General features: G+C 46.7%; 1 protein-coding gene across 2 annotated transcripts in view; it reads left to right on the top strand.

The window, feature by feature from the left end:
* Positions 1 to 732: 732 nt before the first annotated feature.
* LOC140393752 (cyclin-dependent kinase 18-like) overlaps positions 733 to 16,419 on the top strand; it is a 136,925-nt gene continuing 121,238 nt past the window's right edge. For both annotated transcript variants that reach the window (XM_072480135.1, XM_072480136.1), the window contains exon 1: positions 733 to 919. The gene's annotated coding sequence lies outside the window, so the exon portion shown is untranslated. The remainder of the gene's footprint in view (positions 920 to 16,419) is intronic.

Below are 16,419 nucleotides of genomic sequence, written 5' to 3' on the forward strand. Positions count from 1 at the left end.
TCTTGCGCCCCTCCGGGGATTCCCCGACCCGGCGCCGGGTTGGAGAATCCTGGCCAGAATGTTCAATTCACCTAACGGCATTGTACTGCATCTTTTGGGACTTGTGGGAGGAAACCGGAGCGCCCAGAGGAAACCCACGCAGACACGGGGAGAACGTGCAGACTCCGCACAGACAGTGACCCAAACGGGAGTCGAACCCGGGACCCTGGCGCTGTGAAGCAACAGTGCTAACCCCTGTGTTACAGTGCCGCCCATTAGAACATGGACAGGGAGTTTAGAATGAGTTCATTATTCACACAGGTATGAGGAATGGACACTGTCAGGGCAAACCTGTCTTGCCTATAAGTCAAATAACCCATCTACATCCCCCCCCCCCCCAAAAACGGTACAGCAGGCCGGGATATTATTCGGTCTGCCTGCTGTGCCACTTGAGTTCTGGCCTCCTTCAGCATGTTGATCAGTAAACAGGCTGTTTCTGCTTGAGCGAGAGACAAGCCGCAGCTTGAGGCTCAGGCTACTTGGAACACTGCGGACATTTTGTGAAGGATTTGGCAGGGTTAACGTGAGGGATGGGGGCGGGGTTGCTGGGGGGGGGGGGGGAGTTTGGGTGAAACGGGGTTGCGGGCAAAGAAATAAAAATAACCCCAGAGGAACAGGACACAGGATTGGCGAGGGAAGAGGAACAGGCTGCTCTTAGATTGGCAGGAGGCTGGATTAAACAGTCTGGGGAATGTGGAGAGCGCAAGGGAGAGGCGGAGTCAGTACTAATATCAATGCTTAGTGTTGATGTGATCTGTGCTCTCATCAGACCATGAAGTATGTGTGCGTATGATGCTCTCTAAGGGAAGCTTTCAGACAGTTAAATCCAGTGTTACTGACCGGCAACTGGATGAAATCTAGTCTCTTCTTGTTAAAGTCTGTAAGTGGCTGTTTTTTTATCTCCTCTCAAACATTTCTGCTTGGAATATTCTAGAAGTAATTTTACAACTCTTGCTTTGATCCTCTTGTCACTGCTGTAAGTATCTGATGATTTACAGAGATCACCGTAATTAGTGAAACCTGCAACGTGATTGCTTCAAATGGCAAATATTTCTCAAATGCTTGTTGTACAGCAGCAGCAGCTCCTGCTAAGGTGCAGGGAGAATGCTTTATTGCGTCTTCAGACAAGGAGGGTAGTCAGTAAGATTTAAGTGTGTTGCAAACACTCTTGTCAGCCCTCCCCCTGGGACTAATGTACACAGCGGGGGCAATGTAGAGAGAGAGAGAGAGAGGTTGTGTGCTTTTACTGCTGAATAAGGGACTGTAAACAATGGCCATGAAATCTGGGGGGGGGGGGGGGGGGGGGATGTGATATCTCACAGACTGCTGAGGGCTGGCGGCTGTAGAGTTTCAGCACTCAGAGTGCACTGCTGGTTTTTAACTCAACAGTAGAAATCTGAAACTCTCTCCGAACAGAAAGATGTCGAGGGCAGGTTCGATAGATAATTTCACAACCGGGATTGTTAATGTTAATCACCTTTACTGTCACAAGCAGGCTTACATTAACGCCGCAATGAAGTTACTGTGAAAATCCCCTTAGTCGCCACACTCCGGCGCCTGTTCGGGTACACAGAGGGAATGCCCAATTCACCTAACAAGCACGTCTTTCGGGACTTGTGGGAGGAAACCGGAGCGCCCGGAGGAAATCCACGCAGACACAGGGAGAACGTGCAGACTCCGCACAGTGACCCAAGCCGGGAATCGAACCCGGGATCCTGGCTCTGTGAATCAACAGTGCTAACCACTGTGCAGCCCATTGTGCTGGGCTCTGGGCAAGGGAGTTAAGGGTTATGGAACAAACCTGGGCAAGTGGAGTTAAGGTACAGATCAGCCAGGATCTAATTGAATGGTGGGATGGGCTGAAGGGGCTGAATGGTCAGCTGTGGTTCCTGTGTTTAGAATGTCTCTATGTTTCTGTGTATGATTCTGGCTTCATGTACAAGGTGAACTCAGTGTGAGGTGATTGGCAACATGAGTCTGACCCTCAAATCCACTGACCATCCAGGCTTGGACCTGTGGCTTCAGAAAGTTGGCGAGAAGAGACCAGATGGAGGGCGAGGGTGGGGGGCTGGTTGGGAAGTGAAAACCGGATGCCTGGGAGACTTCGATCTGCCAATCCCAAAAGGGGTGTCGCCCGAGGCTCAACCAGGCGAATAGACATTGTGGCTGAAGGGGGCACAGCTGCGAAAAGCACAATGGCTAAAACTTGGGAGGTTATAACGACAAAGAAAGACTGCAAAGGCCAGAAAAGAGAAAGCTGATGGGTGACCAATCAGAGGTCCTTCAGTTTATGATATGGCCGATCTGGAGAAGAGACCTTCAAACTAAAGCTCGAAGCCACACAGGTGTAAGATAATCCAATCAGGAAATCCTGAGTAATGTTCCCAGAGAGCGATGAGAATATGGACCACACGATGAGGACTCGTTGAGGACTTGAGGCCAACACTATAGACGTATTTAGGAGGAAGGGAAATATGAAGGAGAAATAATGTAGATAGATTGAGATGAAAAGGTATGGGAACAGGCTCGTGTGGAGCTTAAACGCCAGCATAGACCAGTTGGGCTGAATGACCAATTTCTGTACTGTAAAAACTTTAGTTCTGTGCAAGAAGAAGTTCTGCTTTCCTCCCCATCTTTTCTGGAGATCTTGACACCTTATGGGACACAGTGACAAAGCCCACAGACTCTTACAGTGCTTTGACCAATGGTCTCTCATGTAAATCAAGGCCGAGCGTGTCAGCAGCTATTTGACTGTGTGCAGTCTCACAGCCTGTTCCTCCCTAGCCATCCGTGCTCACTCACAGTGCTCTGGAGCAGAAACAGCGGCTGTTTTTTTTTGTTTACCCCATGCAAGGGTAGGGGCAGCAGCAATACCCCCTGATTTCCCAAAGAAAATCAAACAATCTTCCTGCCTATTGGGCTCAGTGGGATAACCCTCTCCCCCTTTTGAGTTCAAAAGCTGCAGGTTCAAATCTCACTCTGGATACTTGAGAATATAGAAAATGCTGGATAATCTTAGCAGGTCTGACAACATCTCTGGAGCGAGAACAGAGCTAACGTTTCGAGCCTGGATGACTTTTTGTCAAAGTGATTTGACGAATAGTCATCAGAACTGGAAACATTGGCTCTGTTCTGTCTTCCAGAGGCTGTCAGACCTGCTGAGATTGTCCAGCATTTTCTCTTTTTGTTTCAGATTCCAGCAGCATCCACAGTAATTTGCTTTTTTCTCTTGAGTTTATAGCCAGTGCAGTACTGAGTGAGTGCTGCGCTGTCAGAGCTGCCGTCTTTTGGATGACTTTTGAGGTGCTGGGCACGATCAAACCAAAATAAAACACCGTCCGTTGTGGGCGGGAATCGAGGGGCCGGGAGCAACCCCGCTATCTAACTGCACTCTGGGTTCTTTCCTCAGTGCAGGAGGAGATCGGGATGTTATTTTTAAATGGTGCCCCAACCTCTCGACCCCTGGAATTCCCCAATTCACCTACCAGGGGGTTCTCAGGCCCATACCTCACCTCACACTGGCAGGGCACCTCTAGGCCCAGTCCCCAGCATGGGTAAAATGCCAGCCTGGCACTCTGGCAATGCCCCTACCAGCCTGGCAGTGTCACCTGGACACATTGGCAGTGCCACCTGGGAAGACTGGCAGTGCCACTGTAGCCATTTGGGATGGCCACTTACAAAGGGAAACATGGCCACTTACAAAGGGGAGTAGGGCCACTTGCAAAGAATCATGGGAATATGGCCAATGCAGGATCCAGACGAACTCAGAGCTGAAATGTATATTGGTCACTAGATAACCAGACACTATCGAAACCCCCAACCGATTTGCACTCTAATGGCCCATTTCCCCAGAACAAAAGACTTGTACTCAGGTATCAGATACAGACACATCAGCACTACTCCCTTCACCCAGGAAGGCCAAACAGCCAAGCTCAATGACCGCTCAGGACACGCCCAGCCATCAAGGCACCCGCCCCTTTATTGGCTAAAATCGAAAGCAGTAATCAAACCCTGCCGAATTATTGGGTCCAAAACTAAGGACCGCCCAAAAGAGCGCGAAACCCCCGAAGGATAAAAAGAGACACTGCTATGTGTTCGGTCTCTTTTGGCCCGGCCTATGCCTGAAACCAATTGCAATACCACGACCAGAAGCAAGTTCAAGACCAACGATCGCTACCAGATGGATGAGCCCAGCAGAAACAAAGTCACTTCTTCCACCCAGCCACGCAAGATCCGAACAAAGGCCTTGTTCCTCTGCAGTAAGCCGGGTGCCTGAAGTTAAGTACAGGTTGTTGTAGTGTTAGGTGTAATTTAGCTTGTAGTGTTTTATGTTGCATGTCGAAGTAATTCTTGTGTGTAAATAAACTATCATTGAACTTGAACTAACTAACTGGTTGTTGGGTCTTTGATCGATATCCGGTTAAACCTTGTGGTGGTATCATTTGATACCTGGTGACTCTGAAAGCAATATCATCATTAATAACTGTCATATCAGTATTCCACTCATTAAAAAGAGCAACATTATTGGTGTCTCCGGTGCAAATTGGCAACACCACCTGGACACACTGGCAGTGCCACCTGGACACACTGGCAGTGCCAGGCTGGCACCCAGGTGGCAGTGCCAGGGTGCCACCCACCCAGGGGCCTCCGATCCCCTGGGAAATCTCCCCCCCAAGTGCCCCAAGCGCCGTCTCACCTGGTCCAAGTTTGTGGGAACCAGTACTGGCCAGCACTCGCCTAAGGTCTCCGGGGCGAAGGGGTTAAATCCCAAAGCCTCGGGTAGATCAGGCGAGTGCCTATTAGGGTGAAACTAGCTGTCTCACTCTAATATGCAGACTTGTCAAATACTGATCCCACCCACAAGGGGCGGGATTCAGGTCGCGGCATCTCGCGAGATCCTGTTAGATCTTGCGAGACGTGGCGAGCCGGGTAAATCCCGGAAGAGGCCTCTCCGGGCACCTACCATCCGGGTCGCATCCGGGTTGCCCCTGCCTGCGCTCTCAAATGGATGAAAAACCATACCTTACCTCTGCCTGATGAAGAGCAAGCGGATACTCCCTATTCTTTTTTCCTTAACAGGCATCACTAAAACAGATTCTCTGGTAATTATCACATGACAATTTGTGGGACCTTGCTGTGTGCAAATTGGCTGGCTGCATTACTACATTACAGCACTGACTACACTTCAAAAATGCCTCACTGACTGTAAAGCAGTGATGCCCAACCCTAGACTAGTGAGTGGGCTGCTTGAGAGGCCCTTTTTCATCTCAGTGGGCTGTAAGGTTGAAATTGGGGCTTCTTCACTAACCATGACCCCATGAATAAGATTAAACACATTTAATACATGCCGAATATTTCATTACTAGTTATAGAAAACGCTTAATCATTTATATATTAATAGAACTGTCATCAATTTCAAATGGTAAAAATAAAATAAATCTTTACACTTTGGACACAGCTCTCACAGTCAGTGTTGTGAACAAACAGCACACATCTCACGTCACTCGCCCTCGCTTTATGTGCGAATCACTTTAGTCACACCGTTAGGAAAAAGACGCCGTGGATGGAAATCAGGGAAGTGAGGCAGCCCTGTGCCTGGGTAACGGCCAGCACACTGACTCATGGGCCGCTCCGGGACCCAGATGGACCACATGTAATCCCTGGGCGGCAGATTGGCCATCACTGCTGTAAAGGGATGCCCTGAGCTCATGTACAACCATCGGATCCCTGCAGTGCAGAAGCCATTCGGCCCATCGGGTCTGCACCAACCCTCCACAGGAGCACTCCACCTAGGCTAACCCCCACCCTATCCCCGTAACCCTGCGCATTGAGCAGGGCCAATCCACCTAACCTGCACATCTTTGGATAATGGGGAGAAAGTGAAAACTCCCCGCAGACAGTCACCCAAGGCCAGATTCGAACCCGGGTCCCTGGCACTGTGAGGCAGCGGTGCTAACCACTGTGCCACCGTGCCGCCCCACTCTAGGTAAATAAGTAGGTTCTGTATCAAAGCAAAACTTCTTTACTTTCTTTCATCCTCAGTATTAAAGCCCGACCTGCTCCCCTCCAGTCTTTGGGGCTGTTTTGGAAGGGTCGCAACTTTCAAAGCGATAGATCTTTGATACATTAAGAGGAATTAAGCCTAACGAAGCCAGGAGCAGGTTGCGCGAAGTTGAAATGTGGATGTACCACAATCTAATTGGATGGCGGAACAGGCCTGAGGGGTTCATAGATCATAGATCATAGATCATAGAATTTACAGTGCAGAAGGAGGCCATTCGGCCCATCGAGTCTGCACCGGCTCTTGGACAGAGCACCCTACCCAAGGTACACACCTCCACCCTATCCCCATAACCCAGTAACCCCACCCAACACTAAAGGCAATTTTGGACACTATGGGCAATTTAGTATGGCCAATCCACCTAACCCGCACATCTTTGGACTGTGGGAGGAAACCGGAGCACCCGGAGGAAACCCACGCACACATGGGGAGGATGTGCAGACTCCGCACAGACAGTGACCCAAGTCAGGAATCGAACCTGGGACCCTTGAGCTGTGAAGCAATTGTGCTATCCACAATGCTACCGTGAATGGACTAAGGGCAGACAGCCACAATCAAACCTGGAGAGCTGTTGCTCCACAACATAATTTGAAGCCCATATAAATCAAGTTTCATTTCACTTCATATTACACAGTGCCTCACTCTCTCTCATGTATCATCTTTAAATGCTTTCCCTATTACTCCCTGACAGCCAAATTCCTCAAAATTGTAAAAGCAGCCCGTTGCTGGTAGAAACAATAATTCTTTTCCAAACTATGCGTTCATGTAACCAACGGCAACAGCCTTAACTGCTTAGCAACCAACTGATAAATTGCGACTCAAAAAAGCTATTGGGCTCCCCATCCCAAAATTAAAATTTCCCCTCATCTCCCTGAGCTAAGGAATGAATACAGATCTGTTCATGATAGAATCAGATAATTCATTTGTCTGATGACACAACTGTGAAACACCTCTGACATGTTTTCTACATTAATGATGTGGAGATGCTGGCGTTGGACTGGGGTGAGCACAGTAAGAAGTCTTACAACACCAGGATAAAGTCCAACAGGTTTGTTTCAAACACTAGCTTTCGGAGCACTGCTCCTTCCTCACCTAGTGTTTGAAACAAACCTGTTGGACTTTAACCAGGTGTTGTAAGACTTCTTACTGTTGCTACATTAAAGGTGCCACATAAATACAGGTTGTTGCGGACAAGAAGGTCCCAGGTTGGATAGCTAGTCTATGTGGTGTTCACTGGTTGGAACAGCACTGGGGTAGGGAGGAGGAAAGATCCCTTTTGAAAATTTTATGTGTGGTTGTCAGATGAGGGGTGGAGAGGATTTTAGCTGTGCGTGTCAAGAGAGTCATACAGAACTGAACAAGGCTATTTGGCCCAACATTTTGATGCTCCCCTGCGATGTTTCCCATAGCCCTCCGACGTTCTACATTTAAGGTATTTATCCAATTCCCTTTGGCAAGTTATTGCTGAATCAGCCTCTGTCGTCTTTTCAGTCGCATCTCATTGTGCAAAAAAAAAAAATTCTCTTCATCCATCCCCTGCCGATTCTCAGCATCTAGTGGAATGCCTGAATATTGGTCGAGGAGAGGACCAGGATGGGCTGCAGTACTTCTGTGGTCAAATAGCCTCCAGAACCATATTGTGCAGGCTCTGCAAGTGATGGTGGGCAATTGGGCGCGTTACCAAGAAAGCACCTGTGCCCATTGCAACTATATACACCCCTGCAACCACAGGGGAGATCGAAGGGAAATCTTAAAGTGGAGCATGTACATTGTCATAGAGGCTGGTACCTTCCCCAATCTCTTTCTGTAACACTGCATCTCTGTGGGCTTTTATTTAGGTGTTGAAATAGAATGTGTTGTGCAACGGTTTCCGCACTTAGTTCAATGTCACACTTTACAGTGCTCATATTTATAAATTATATTTTGCAATAATTTGCAGGATTGAACCATTTTTGTAATCACAGCATTGCAGTGAATTAATTAATTGCATAATTATGCAATGAAATTATAGCTGCTAAGGCAAAGTCACAGATTCTGATGCCAACCATGATTCACTGGGAAGCACTCTCACATTTGAGTCAGCAACAACTTTAATTTATATAGCACCTTTAAGTCAGTAAACTGCTCCACGATGCTTCACAGGAGTCAAAAGGAGATGAAATCAGCCCAAGGGCCAAAAACTGAGCTATTAGGACAGGTCCGGTAGCAAACATGAATAATGTCACAGGGTTTGTAATTTAGAGGCCGTGACTAATACTGTAGGGACAGAAGTTCAAATCCCACTGTAGCAGCAGGTGGGGGAATTGAACTTAATTAAATCAAATCTGGAAGGAAAAGATTGTCTTCTAAATGGTGACTATAAAACGTGTGGACTGGTGTAAAGACACATCTGGTTCAGCCATATCTTCCAGCAAAGCAAATCTGCCCAGTTCCAGAGGGGAGTCATATTGGACTCAAAACTTTAACTCTATTTCTCTCTCCACAGATGCTGCCGGGCCTACTGGGTTTTCCCAGCATTTTCTGTTTTTATTAAGGAAATCTGCCATCCTTACCCGTCTGGCCTTTATATTGTTCCAGACCCACAGTAAATGGTTGTCCTTATCAGCCCTCTGAAATAGCCTACTAAGTAACTCAGTTCCCTTCAAGAAGGTGGATCAGCGACAACCCAGTCGAGGGAAATTAGGGATGAACAAATAAAGGAAAAAAAAGGTTGACCCACAAGATTGCTTGATGAGTTCGATTTTAAGGAATGTCCTGAAGGGGAGGGAGTTACCAGAGTTTTGGGTCTCAGCAGCTGAGGGCATGGGTACCATTGGCCGGGATAAGAAAGATGGGGATGTGCTGGGAGTGGGGAGGAGCTTTCGGGGGCAGTAGCCTGGAGGAGGTTACAGACATTGGGACGGGTGGGGTCAGAGAGGGATTTCAACACAGGGGAGAGAAAATGTTAAAATCAGTAAGATGGAAGCCAAGTTAGCTCAGCTAGCAAAGGGGTGACTTACTACGACAATGGGTAGCGCACTTAACCACCAGGCTCACGGAGGCTCTTGGAGGCATGCACCCGCGACACTGCTCTCAGACCAGTCACCTGCTTCACTATATTTCTGATGCATGTATTTGGATGGGCGAATCCAAGTGCTGGAAAATGAGATTGGGATGCTTAGGTGGCTGTTTTTGATGTGATGTTCCGAAGCGCCTTTTCTGTGGTGTACACTTCTATGACTCTATGTCATTTAATTTTCCCCATTTGCGCAACTGAATGACACCTCCTGAATCTTTGCCTGGAAATAGTTCCCAGGAGAACGGTTTGATAAGAATCGAAGGAATAGGACTCGAAAAACTGACAGGGATACAATCCTTTGACGACGCCCCAATAATATTTCTCTTTGATGACCTCCACCAACACAGCAGCTGAAAAATATTATGCCATTCACTAATCCTGACTGATCACTCCAGAGTCTGAAGTTCAGGGTCTGCCCTTTGTGAATGCTTATTTCTGCTCCAATACTTGCACCTGTTACACAACCAGTCTCACCCAAACCTGCGTAACCGTGGAGATATTGGATTAATTTGCAGCCAACAGTTCTGTTTCTGAAGTTCTCACCTCTATTTACAATGGGCTGGAACTCATTGGAGTGGGGTATCTCGCAGTGTGCACCATTATTCGGCTTTGACCTACAACTTAGCTCAACAATTTGCGTTGTCCTACATGTTTTTCTAGGGGTGTGAGCTGATAATAGTGCATTGAGGGCAACCCAGGCATCTGGAATCTCAGAGAGCAACTAGCCAACAGTCGATCTCTTTAATCAATGAGGTGTAAAGATTCAGGAAGCAACAGCGGAGGACTGAGAAGACTGGAATCAAATCAGCTCCAGGTGGCACAGTGGCAGAGTGGTTAGTACTACTGCCTCACAGCGCCAGGGACCCGGGCGACATGGTGGCACAGTGGTCAGCCCTGATGCCTCACAGTGCCAGGGACCCGGGTTCGATTCCAGCCTTGGGTCACTGTCTGTGTGGCGTTTGCACTTTCTCCCCGTGTCTGCGTGGGTTTCCTCCGGGTGCTCCGAGAGTTTGCCCCCACAGTCCAAAGATGTGCAGGTTAGGTGGATAGGCCATGATCAATGCGTGGGGTTACGGGGATAAGGCAGGGAAATGAGCCTGAGTAGAGTGCTCTCTCTGAGTGTCAGTGCAGACTCAATGGGCCAGAGGACCTCCTTCTGCACTGTAGCAATAAAAAAACAGAGGTTGAAAGAAAGATTGGATTAATGGGGAGAAAAAGAAAAGAGATAGAAAGGGAAAGTGAAAAAAAGGTAGGACTTTGACTTTTTAAAAATATGCACCAACTTACTAAGGGAATGACACACCACGGTTATAATTGCTCACTTTCTGGGCTAGAGAGTTTGCGTAGCAGTCATTAAAAATGATCATATTGTTCAAAGGGTAGATACACTGTTAATTCCAAGGCTCAAATTTCTGTGGTGAGTTTGATGGCTAATTTGAAAATGAATGAAAATGAAATGAAATGAAAAATGAAATGAAATTATGTATAAATGTGGCAATTTCTGGAAATTACAGGGAAATTCAGGGCAACATGCCATTTTTGTGAAGCTAGCGGAGATGTGGCACACATCGTCCAGAAACGTTTGGCAATTTACAATAAAGTGTATATTGCTTCCTAACCACAAGTTGCTGGTTGATTTGTGCATTAATAACACTGTCCACTCTCCAGGCGCCATTATAGTTTGCAGCAAATCACAAAGGATGGCTTCCTACGCGAATTGTGATTTACTTTTAGACTCTTGTCCTGAATCCTAGCACAAATCAAAACTTGAAAGCTCTTTCTGAACAACACCAGTCATTGTAACTGGACTGGATTGCGAGTTTGGATTTTCAATCCTTAATGGTTTATGAGAATTCATTTTCATGTAGACACTGATTACACAAAGAAAGAAAATGACTTGCATTAATATAACTCCATTCATAACCCCAGGATATCCTACAGCAATGTGCCGCCAATGCAGTTCTTTTTCATGTTTAGTCAGAAAACATGACAGCAAAATGGTACACAGCAAGCTTCCACAGGGCAGCATTGTAGCATAGTGGTTAGCACAGTTGTTTCACAGCTCCAGGGTCCCAGGTTCGATTCCTGGCTGGGTCACTGCCTGTGCGGAGCCTGCACGTTTTCCCCGTGTCTGCGTGGGTTTCCTCCGGGTGCTCCGATTTCCTCCCACAGTCCAAAGATGTGCAGGTTAGGTGGATTGGCCATGCTAAATTGCCCTTAGTGTCCAAAAAAGGTTAAATAGGGGTTACTGGGTTACGGGGTTAGGGTAGATACGTGGGCTTGAGTAGGGTACTCTTTGTGGCCGGTTCAGATTCGATGGGCTGAATAAGAACATAAGAACTAGGAGCAGGAGTAGGCCATCTGGCCCCTCGAGCCTGCTCCACCATTCAATGAGATCATGGCTGATCTTTTGTGGACTCAGCTCCACTTTCCGGCCCGAACACCATAACCCTTAATCCCTTTATTCTTCAAAAAACTATCTATCTTTATCTTAAATGGATTCCTTCTGCACTGTAAATTCTAATATTCTATGATTCTATGAAACAGCAATAAGATAAATAATCATCTGTTTTCGTGGTGCCCGAGGGCAGGGTTGGATTTAGCTAGATGCCCTCACTGTCAACTGGCCATTCACACGCAATTCTTCAGATCACCATTAAAAAAATGGCCACTTGGGAAAGGTAAGGTAGCCATTAGGAGTGGTATCCATTTAATGAGTGGATGCTTCCCCCCTCAGCCCCACTGTGGTGTGTTCCCAATACTCAGAAGCTGCTACATTTACTAACTCTTCTTCCATTTTAAAAGTATGGCTGCTTTTATTTATTGCTTTACAGTCCACAGGCATTGAGGCCGAATGGAGCTACTCTGACTGATCATGGGTTGGGCTTGAGATCCCAGGTATTTAGATAATTGGGAGCCAATGGGTAGCTTGCAACAACAACATGAGATAAATACCCCGGCGTCTCAGGGTGTGGTGACATCAGGCAGCTTTACCAGATGGAACTCCACATTTTACAGCTACAGGGATCTCCTGCTGCCTACTTTGTTCCTCAGTCAAGTCTCCAACCCTCGTCAAAACCATCTCCACCTTGACCATTTCAATGTTGTCTTGGCTGGTCACCCATCTTTCAGCCAATCCCACCCTTCACATAAAATTAAGCTCACCCAAACTCTGCTGCCCATGGCCTTACCCATCAGCACATTGCTGTTTCTTGGAGCTTGCTTTGCAGATATTCCATTGGAACAATAACTGCACTTCAAAAACACCTCATTGGCTCTAAAGTGCTTTTGGATGTGCTGTGGTCAAATCTTTCCTTCTCTGTTTTAAATTCCACCAGCTAGGTTTGTGATTGGCACTTCATGTCCTTTTTGTAAACTCTGTGTCATTTCATCCCAGTGAAGCACCTCGGGGTGTTTTTGTTTTCTAATTTAGCGACATTTTCTGAATGAAAGTTTTATTTTAAATAGCCAGAGACTCAACCCTCATTATTCCCTCCCTTCTTCCATTAACCCTTCCTTCACATAGTTTTCGAATCCATTTAATGCTTTCTGCTTCCAGAGCCATTTGTGGTCAAGCGTTCCACTTTCTCTCCCCCCCCCCCCCCCCCCCCTTTGGATTTGGGTCCGCAAGAGTTGGACATTTCCAGTTCTCGGACAGGGCAATTTGATGCTGTGTCTCAGTAGGATTGCCAGCCTGGAGCTAATTGTGTGAAGTGCACAGTTCAAATGTGTTTAATGAGTGGATGCTTCCCCCCTCAGCCCCACTGTGGTGTGTTCCCAATACTCAGAAGCTGCTACATTTACTAACTCTTCTTCCATTTGTGAGGGGTAGGCAGGGAATGGAGAAGAAAGGTTCCTGCTTGACATACATTAGGGAGGACATCACTCATTAAATGATCAGCAGAGAGCCACTTGTAACGATGGTGTGGCTGTTTACAGGAGATTGATTGCCTTGGGTTGACACACACGCTGTTACGCTTTTGTGATACATTTCTTTCTGGTTATTTTCCCTCCTCTGGTGTTTCCCTGGTTACAAACTCGGCTCTGAATAGATGTTGCGTTTTGACAACCTTTGATCAATGACCGACGCAATTGTTTGCCGATTATTTCACTAGCGTGCGAGATTAGTAGTTTTGTGTTAATTGCTCCGAATCCTGCCTCTCTTCCCCCCCCCCCCCTTCTGCGCGGGTTCTGGTCAGAATTTGTGAACCTGCTGAGATGAGATGCCCACTGTGCAGTTCTGTTCACAATGGGAAGCACAGGGATTATCCACTCACTCCCCAGTCTAGGAACCACGGGTAGGGAGAGCCTGTTCTGGTGGAAATCGACCAGTGCCAAATCACTGCAGGTATAATTCCCCTGTTCACCTGGAGACGAGGAAATTAAAAAGAGGCACACACTTAAAGGGATCGTTCACTTGAATATGTCGACACAGAATTTTGCTTGAAGTTTTGACATCTACTATTCACAGCAATGCTCCTTTACATTTGTTAACAGTACTGGGGAAGATAACCGTTTAGTTTTTAACTGTTTTTAAAAAAACATTATAAATATTATTAGTTTTTTTTAGAAGGTGGGCATAATAATAATCTTTATTAGTGTCACAAGTAGGCTTACATTAACACTGCAATGAAGTTACTGTTAAAATCCCCTAGTCGCCACATTCCGGCGCCTGTTCGGTTACACAGAGGGAGAATTCAGAATGTCCAATTCACCTAACAAACACGTCTTTCGGGACTTATGGGAGGAAACCGGAGCACCCGGAGGAAACCCACAGACACAGGGAGAAAGTGACCCAAGTCTGGAACTAAACCCGGGACCCTGGCGCTGTGAAGCAACAGTGCTAACCACTGTGCTTGCAGAAGCCCAGAGGATTCCACAAATCACACAACTCAGACATCCCAATAGAATTTCCATTTTCACAGGTGTGAATATTTACAAAATATCTGCACATATGAAATGGCAATAACCTGCATTTATATAGTGCCTTCAACCTAGCTAAGTGTCCCAGGATGCTTTCTCAACCAAAAGATGACATGGAGACACTTCAGGATAAACTGAAGTGGGACCAAAACTTTGGTCAATTTAGTTTGGGAGGAAATTCCAGAATTTTAATAATAATAATCTTTATTGTCACAAGTAGGCTTACATTAACACTGCAATTAAGTTACTGTAAAAAGGCCCCAGTAACCACATTCCGCCCGCCGCCTGTTCGGATACACAGAGGGAGAATTCCGAATGTCCAATTCACCTAACAGCACGTCTTTTGGGATTTGCGGGAGGAAACTGGAGCACCCGGAGGAATCCCACGCAGACACGGGAGAATGTGCATACGCCGCACAGACAGTGACCCAGGCGGGAATCGAACCTGGGACCTTGGAGCTGTGAAGCAACAGTGTTAACCGCTGTGCTACGGTGCCGCCTGGCCCAGGCAGCTGAAGGCATGGCCACTGGTGGAGGAGCGATTTAAACTGGTGATGCTAATGAGGCTGGAATTGGAGGAGAGTAAACTCAGCGGGTTATTTGGTTAGAGGAGGTTACAGTAAATGGGAGGGTTGAGACCATAGAGGAATGTAAAGACAAGGTTGAAAATGATGAAACTGTGGCATTGCCAGACCACAAGTTCGTGGGCACAGGGGTGATGGGGCCCTTGGTCTGATATATATAGTATATGTGTGCTTGAATGTGTATTTATATATTACAATAGTATTGATAAGTTGGAAGTTTCCCTCAACCAAGACCGAAAAACATTGATTTTCAATAACACTATGCGCATCCTTCAGATGCTTCAAAACTTTTCACAGCCAATTAATTATTTTGAAGCATAGATAGCTATGAACCTGAGGAGGAAGCACCACAAACAATTCCATCCTCAATAATCGCAGAACCCAGCATGTGGGTACCAAAGGCAAGTCTGAAGAATTTGAAACCACCTTCGGCCATAAGTGCTGATGATCCATCACGGTCTCCTCCTCAGGTCCCCTCTATTTCAGAAGCCAGTCTTCAACCAATTCCATTCACTACGCAAGATATCAAGAAATGGCAAAGGCGCTGAATACAGTAAAGGCAACAGGCCTTGACAACACCCCAGCTGTGGCACTGCAGACTGGGGTTCCACAACTAGCAGTGCCCCCTAACTATGAGGTTCCAGTCCAGCTACGACACTGACATCAACCCGCATTGTGGAACATTGCCCAGATATATTCTATCCACAAAAAGCTGGACAAATCCAAACTGTCCAATTACTACCCCAGCCCAATATACTGTCAATCATCAGCAAAGTGATGGAAGGTATTAACAGTGCTGTCATGCAGTGCTTATTCAGCAATAACTCACTCACCCACGTTCAGTTCGGATTCATTACAAACCTGGTCCAGGCATGAACCAAAGAGGTGAATTGTAGACATGAGCTGAGAGTGACTGCACTCCACACCAAGGCAGTATTTGACTAAGTGTACCATGAGGGAGTTCGAGCAAATTTGAAATCAATTGAAATTGGGGGCAAATTCTCCACTGATTGGAGTCATACCTGTCAGGAAGGAAAATTGTTGTGGTTGTCAGAGGCCAATCAACTCATCCCTGGGACATTATTGCAGGAGTTCCTCAGAAAGTAGTGTCCTAGGCCCAACCATCTTCAGCTGCTTCATCAATGACCTTCCTTCCATCATACAGTCCGTAGTGTGGATGTTCTGATGACTGTTCAATGTTAGCGCCATTCACAGTTCCTCAGATACTGAACCAGTCTGTGTCCAGATGTAGCGAGGCCTGGACAATGTAGAAGCTTCGGCTGATAAGTGAGGAAGTAATGCTTGTGCCACACAAGTACCAGGCAATGAGCTTCTCCAACATGAGAGTCTAAACATCTGCCCTTGCTGCTCAATGGAATTGCAATCACTGAATCCCTCACCATCAACATTCTGGGGGTTACTATTGACCAGAAACTTAACATGACCAGTTATGTGAATGTTTTGACTACAAGAGCTGGTCGGAGGCTAGGAATTCTCCTACAAGATGTCCACAATCTACAAGGCGCAAGTCAGGAGTGTGATGGAATATTCTCCACTTGCCTGAACGAGTGCAGCTGCAATAACACCCAAGAAACTCGAAGCCATCTACTTGATCCACCATGTTAAAGATTCACTTCCTCCACCACTGTTACACAGTTGCAGCGGTGTGTTCCATTTACATGTTGTACCACATCAACTCACCAAGGCTCCTTGGACAGAACCTAAAAGAAGAGCTTGCATTTCTATCGTGAATT

This window comes from Scyliorhinus torazame, chromosome 17 (genome assembly GCF_047496885.1).
Source record: "Scyliorhinus torazame isolate Kashiwa2021f chromosome 17, sScyTor2.1, whole genome shotgun sequence".
NCBI lineage: Eukaryota > Metazoa > Chordata > Chondrichthyes > Carcharhiniformes > Scyliorhinidae > Scyliorhinus > Scyliorhinus torazame.